This window comes from Schistocerca serialis, chromosome 10 (assembly GCF_023864345.2).
Source record: "Schistocerca serialis cubense isolate TAMUIC-IGC-003099 chromosome 10, iqSchSeri2.2, whole genome shotgun sequence".
Taxonomy (NCBI): Eukaryota; Metazoa; Arthropoda; class Insecta; order Orthoptera; family Acrididae; genus Schistocerca; species Schistocerca serialis.
Window position 1 is genome coordinate 224,503,445 of NC_064647.1, and position 7,107 is coordinate 224,510,551.

At 46.4% G+C, this 7,107-nt stretch overlaps 1 non-coding gene across 1 annotated transcript; it reads left to right on the plus strand.

Annotated features, from left to right (window-relative positions):
* Window positions 1-6,394: 6,394 nt before the first annotated feature.
* Trnat-agu (transfer RNA threonine (anticodon AGU)) lies at window positions 6,395-6,467 on the plus strand. The gene has a single exon. It is a non-coding gene; the product is annotated as a tRNA-Thr (tRNA).
* Window positions 6,468-7,107: the final 640 nt, after the last annotated feature.

The window sequence follows — 7,107 nt, forward strand, 5'->3', positions numbered from 1 at the left end:
CGATTCGACGCTCGCCGCCTATCGATCTGCTGTGCCCCATTCTGCCGCCAGCTGCTGCCGCTCTAGGCTGCAGATATTGCGTTCCAGACAAACTCCCGAGGGTCAGCTGCGGCAACCCCTCCCCCACCACCCATCCCCTCCCCCTCTTGCAACCCTCTTCACCTCCCACCTCTCCCACCCATTCCCCTAGTAACGGCGGAACTGCAGCGATGTCTGGCTCGCCGTCAAGTTTCACGTCGCGGGCAGCAGTGTGTGGCTCATTGTGTGCACTGCAGCGCACATGCGTGGGATATTGCATGCCTCTGGCGGAGAAGATTGTCGCCGATGGCAAGACGTGGCAGCTGTCAGGAGATGAGGGCAGCAGCGCCTTTCATATCGGATGGAGGTGCGCTGACTATGCTTCAAACTCGCACTTCTTAGGCAACTAACCCACAGGGCTCTCTACGCGGACCAAAATTATGGGTCACATTCTGCAAATTCAATCAGAAAAATGCGCTCTCAGGATTCCGTACAAGCTTAATTACGTATGTAGACAGCTCAGTCTTCCCAGTAATTAAAATCTCGACGAATTTTGCCTGTTATCGACATTGATACTTGCAAGATATCGGTTTCGGGAATTCCAGGACATTCGAGAACGTCTTAATTTTAAGTCTGAAGCCGCATAACAGATGTAAGAAACAGTTTTTCGTTTGATGTTGTTGTTGTTGTCTTTAGTCCAGAGACTGCTTTGATGCAGTTCTCCATGCTAATCTATCCTGTGCAAGCCTCTTCATCTCTAAGTACCTACTGCATCCTCAGTCCTTCTGAATCTGCTTAGTGTATTCATTTCTTGGTCGATTTTTACCCTCTATGCGTCCCTCCAATACTAAATTGGTGATTCCTTGATACCTCAGAACATGTCCTACCAACCTTCTTATAGTCACTTTGTGCCACCAGTTCCTCTTCTTCCCAGTTCTGTTCAGTACCTCCTCATTAGTTATGTGATCTACCCACCTTATCTTCAGCATTCTTCTGCAGCACCACATTTCGAAAGCTTCTATTCTCTTCTTGTCTACACTGTTTATCGCCCATGTTTCACGTCCATACATGGCTACACTCCACACAAATACTTTCAGAAAAGACTTCCTGACACTTAAATCTGTACTCGATGTTAACGAATTTCTCTTCTTTAGAAACACCAGTCTGCATTTTATATACATTATGTTAAGGTCTATAGTCCGTTGGCGCTGTAAGCTTGTAAGTCAATGCAATCAATGGATACGCCCATTTGTGTCACATATTAAATTCTGAACTGTGTTGAGAATTGATTTTACTTTGAGATCCCTCAGGATGTTACCAGATCCTTTCCTGTCCCACACATATGCAGCTCCCTGCTCCTTTCACGAAGTGCACCTCAGCACTCATTGGCCTCCGTTTGTCTTCTCTGTGTAGTGTCCATGCTTCACTATCATAAAGTTGGGTGGGTCTGCCCAGAGTGTTATATAGTTTTGAACCTGGTGTTCAGTAGAAGAACAGATGGTCTGAGGATGCTATTTATTGTTTACTTACTAGCTGAATACTGAGCACTGTCCAGGTAAGTATTTATCCCAGTTTTATTAGCCCACCTCCTCGTTGCTCTGCTCTTTGTCCACCTCCTCCGTCCTCCTCTGTCCATCACTTTTTCCCTCCTCTTTCTTCCCACCTACTCTACCTTGCACTCTCCCTACCTCCTCCTTCCCCTCGCTCTGGCCCTCTGCTACTTCTCCCTCTCTCTGACCACCTGCTTATCCCCACACAGTCCATCTGCTCCTCTCCCTCTGCCAATCTCCTTCCCTCACAAGTCCATCCCTCCCACCCCTCTGTCTTCTTCCCACACCCTTAACCCTTCTCCCCTCCTCTGGCCATTCCCTCTTCTATCTCTCTCTGTCCATCTCCACTCTCTCACTGTCCCTCTCCTCTTTCTAATTTCCTCCTCCTCACCTCTTCATCTATCTTATCCTTTCCTTCTTCTGCCCATCACCTCTCCCTCCCTCCCTGTCCATCTCTTTCTGTTCCCTTTAATCTGTCCATTTCCGTCTCACCTTCATACAGTCCATCTCCTCCTTCTCCTGTCTGTGTCCATGTCTTTCTTCCTCCTCTTTGACTGTCCACCTCTTCCTCCCCTTCACTCTCCATACTATCACCCTCACCTCCCTTCAATGGGATGCTGCTGGTTCTTATTCCCACAGTACTTCTTTCCAGACAGTAAGAAAGTAACATGTGTATTAAGCTTGCTTGAAATCAATTCAGAGACTTTTTACCTGCATCTTTGCCAGAGTGTGCACATGTTAGGTATATTTCACATAATTTTAGTACACATATTTCTCCTTTATCTGTACTTCATTTGGTCCTGCAGTTTTTTTTCTACGACTTCATATCCCCAGAATTATGTGCCTATCAATGACATAATTTTGCAGGTACATCCAATGGTGTATGTGGATACTGTCTACGAAATGTTTTGCGAACAGAGCTAGTAGTAAATAAGTAATAAATTGAATCGTCGCATAATGGGTTAAGTTTTCTTGTGTCCCAGGGTGAATGATGTCACAATAATGTAATTCTTTAGGCACATTCAGCAACATGAGTTGATACTGTCTGTGAAATTTGTTGCGTATAGAATTAGTAGCAGAGAAATAATAGATTTAAACAGCATGCATAATGCGGCAGTTATATATGAATACCGAAAATGTAGTAAAGGATTAGCTTTTTTCCTTTCGTCATTTTAGGAGGCTCGTGAGCGAGAAAAAGGTTTGAAATTGAGTGTAAAGTTGGTTGGAAACCACTAAGTGGTCTCATTCCTACATAAGGGACGAATAAAATCTGTGACTTTTGTCGTGGTGAGCTACTCTACTTTATCACTCCCATCCCCGTCTCTTTGATAGGTATGTGGCTTTTAACCTCATAGTGATTCCTTCCATATAGTAAGTTATATGTGTCACTTGCGGCACCCTTAGAGTACAGCGGTTCGTCGATAGTGTTCTACACCCCGTTTCTTTGTCCTTCACATATATATATACTGAAGCCCCAGAGAAACTGGTATACGCGCGCGTATTCAAGTACAGAGATATGTAAAAAGGCATAATACGGCGGTGCGGTCGGAAACGCCCATATAAGACAACAAGTGTCTGGGGAAGTTGTTAGATCGGTTACTGCTGCTGCAATGGCACGTTATCAAGATTTAAGTGAGTTTGAACGTGGTGTTATAGTCGGCGCACGAGCGATGAGACCCAGCATCTCAGAGGTACCGATGAAATGGGGATTTTCCCCTACGATCATTTCACTAGTGCACCGTGAATATCAGGAATTTGCTACATCATCAAATATCCGACATCGCTGCGGCTGGAAAAAGATCCTCCAAGAATGAGACCAACGACGACTGAAGAGAATCGTTCAAAGTGACAGAACTGCCACCCTTTCGCAAATTGCTGCAGATTTCAATACTGGGCCATCGACAAGTGTAAGCATGCGAACCATTCAGCGAAACATCGGTATGGGCTTCCGGAGCAAAAGCCCCACTCGTGTACCCTTGATGACTGCATGACACAAAGCTCTACACCTCGCCTTGGCCCGTCAACACCGCCATTGGACTGTTGATGACTGGAAACATGTTGCCTGGTCGGACGAGTCTCGTTTCAAATTGTATCGAGCGGATGGACGTGTACGGGTATGGAGAGCTCGTGAATCCATGGACCCTTCATGTCAGCAGGGAACTGTTCAAGCTGGTGGAAGCTCTGTAGTGCTGTGGTGCGTGTGCAGTTGTAGTGATATGGGACTCCTGAGTCGACTAGATACAACTATGACAGGTGACACGTACGTCAGCATCCTGTCTGGTCACCTGCATCCATTCATGTCCATTGTGCACTCTGACGTACTAGTGCATTTTCAGCAGGACAATACGACACCCCACGCGTCCAAAATTGCTACAGAGTGGCTCCAGGGACACTCTCCTCAGTTCTAGACTTCCGCTGGCCACCACACTTCCTAGACATGAGCATTATTGAGCATATCTGGGATGCCTTGCAAGGTGCTGTTCAGAAGAGATCTCCACCCCCTCGTACTCTTACAGATTTATGGGCAGCCCTGCAGGGCTCATGGTGTCAGTTACCTCAAGCACTGCTTCAGACATTAATCGAGTCCATGCCACGTCGTAGTGCGGCGCTTCTGCCTGCTCGCGGGGATCCTACATGGTATTAGGTAGGTGTACCATTTTCTTTGGCTCTTCAGTGTGAATACATATGTGCATCCATTTTTATTGTTTGTGTGGAATTATTTAACCGAAGTTGATTATAGCTATCAGGCCCTCTGTTAAATTAGACAATGGTTTTACACATACAATAACTCTTTTACAACATAGTTACCTAAGAAATAATAATTTTATACAACAAATAGTATTAAAACTATTTGAGTGTCTCTACAGACAATGTGAATGTATAAAACTATGAAGCTAATCCTGGTAGTACTTCGATTGTTGCTCCCACTGCCACTAATTATAATACTAATTATATCAATAACAAATATGACAGTAACAGTAATAATGATAGGGGCAGATAACAAAGTGCGATAAACAGATGAAACTATATGGGTCAGGTTCGAATCCCGGCCTTGGTACAAATTTCATTCGCTGCTTCAGTCTGGACATGTTACATCATAGATGTCTGAGCCTTCCGGAAAGATTGCATCATAGATGTCTGACACTTGGAAAAGTCTCTGGAACCATACACACTCATGATCAAAAATGAAGGATAACTGCAGAATGTGTTGCCACAGGACGTGGCATTAGACAAAACTGCAGCTAGTAGCATAGGCACATGGGGAACACAGATGACACAGATCTGTAAGTCCACGGTATTGGTGATAAGTTGAGATAACCGTCCCAAAACACATGTGCTACAAAACGCCACTGTTTCCTGCACATGTATCCCAACATCAGTATGGGATATGATCACCATGCACACGTTTACAGGCCGCACAACGGGTTTGGTATACTCTGGATCAGGTGGTCGAGCAGCTGCTGGGGTATAGCCTCCCATTCTTGCACCAGCGCCTGTCAGAGATCATGAAGTGACGTAGGGGTTTGAAGATGTGCTCCGATACGTCGACCGAGAGCATCCCAGATGTGCCCGGCGGGGTTTAGGTCTGGAGAATAGGCAAGCCACTCCATTCGCCTGATATCTTCTGTTTCAGGTTATTCCTCCATGATGGCAGCTCGGTGGGGCCGAGCGTTATCATCCATCAGGATGAAGTTGGGACCCACTGCACCCCTAAAAAGGCGTACATACTACACCAGTATGACGTCCTGATACACCTGTCCTGATACAGTTCCTCTGTCAAAGACATGCAAGGGTATAAGTGCACCAATCATAATCCCACCCCACACCATCAAACCACGACCTCCATACAGGTCCCTTTCAAGGACATTAAGAGGTTGGTATCTGGTTCCTGGTTCACGCCAGATGAAAACCCGACGAGAATCATTGTTCAGACTATACCTGGACTCGTCCGTGAACATAACTGGGGCCACTGTTCTAATGACCATGTACTGTGTTCTTGACACCAAGCTTTACAGGCTCTTCTGTGACCAGGGGTCAGTGGAATGGATCTTGCAGGTCTCCAGGCGAATAAACCATGTCTGTTCAGTCGTCTGTAGACTGTGTGTATGTAGACAGTTGTTCCAGTGTCTGCGGTAAGGTTCCGGGCAAGGCTACCTGTAGTACTCCGTGGCCGTCTGCGGGCATTGATGGTGAGATATCGGTCTGTGGACGTACCGTACTGTAGCGTCTGGACACGTTTCCTGTCTGCTGGAATCGTTGCCATAATCTTGACATCACACTTTGTGGCATACGTGAGGTTCCGTGCTATGTCTCGCTGTGTTTGACCAGCCCTAGTATTGTACCCCTCATAACGTCATAAGTATGTGTTATTTGAGCCATTTTCAACATACAGTCACCATTAGTCTTAAAACGTCTGCACACTTACTCGCTGCACCGTACTCTGGCATGCACCAACCAACTGCGTATGTGGACTGCTGCCACCGCTGCGGTGCGACGACCGCAGGTCAAATGCATTGCATGGCCATACCCCGAGGTGATTTAGACCTGTAAACCACCCACCAGAGCGTCGTTTCACCATGTATCAGCATCATCCTTAATTTATGAGCATGAGTGTAGTTGCTATTTGATTAAAGCACCTATGGCTGGGTTTCAGGCAGGATCCTCCATTTCGTTCGATACTGATACGCTATTCCAATACATCTGGAGAGCATCTGCAATGCTGTTCCAGTTACAGGGAATATCGAGTCGGCTGAAGCGTGAATGGGAATTTCGATTGAGGAGGAAGGGATGTTAGGGTAGTTCGTGCAGCTGCGCAGAGCCACTGTGCCAGGGTGGCGTAGTTGGATAGCGCACCTGCCTAGTGAGCAGGAGACTCGGGTTTGAATCCCGGTCCTGGTACAAATTTTCATTCACTACTTCAGTCTTCATATACAGGGTGTTACGAAAAGGTACGGCCAAACTTTCAGGAAACATTCCTCACACACAAAGAAAGAAGATATGTTATGTGGACATGTGTCCGGAAACGCCTACTTTCCATGTTAGAGCTCATTTTATTACTTCTCTTCAAATCACATTAATCATGGAATGGAAACACACAGCAACAGAACGTACCAGCGTGACTTCAAACACTTTGTTACAGGAAATGTTCAAAATGTCCGCCGTTAGCGAGGATACATGCATCCACCCTCAGTCGCATGGAATCCCTGATGCGGTGATGCAACCCTGGAGAATGGCGTATTATATCACAGCCGTCCACAACACGAGCACGAAGAGTCTCTACTTTTGGTACCGGGGTAGCGTAGACAAGAGCTTTAAAATGCCCCCATAAATGAAAGTCAAGAGGGTTGAGGTCAGGAGAGCGTGGAGGCCATGGAATTGGTCCGCCTCTACCAATCCATCGGTCACCGAATCTGTTGTGGAGAAGCGTACGAACACTCCGACTGAAATGTGCACGAGCTCCATCGTGCATGAACCACATGTTGTGTCGTACTTGTAAAGGCACATGTTCTAGCAGCACAGGTTGAGTATCCCGTATGAA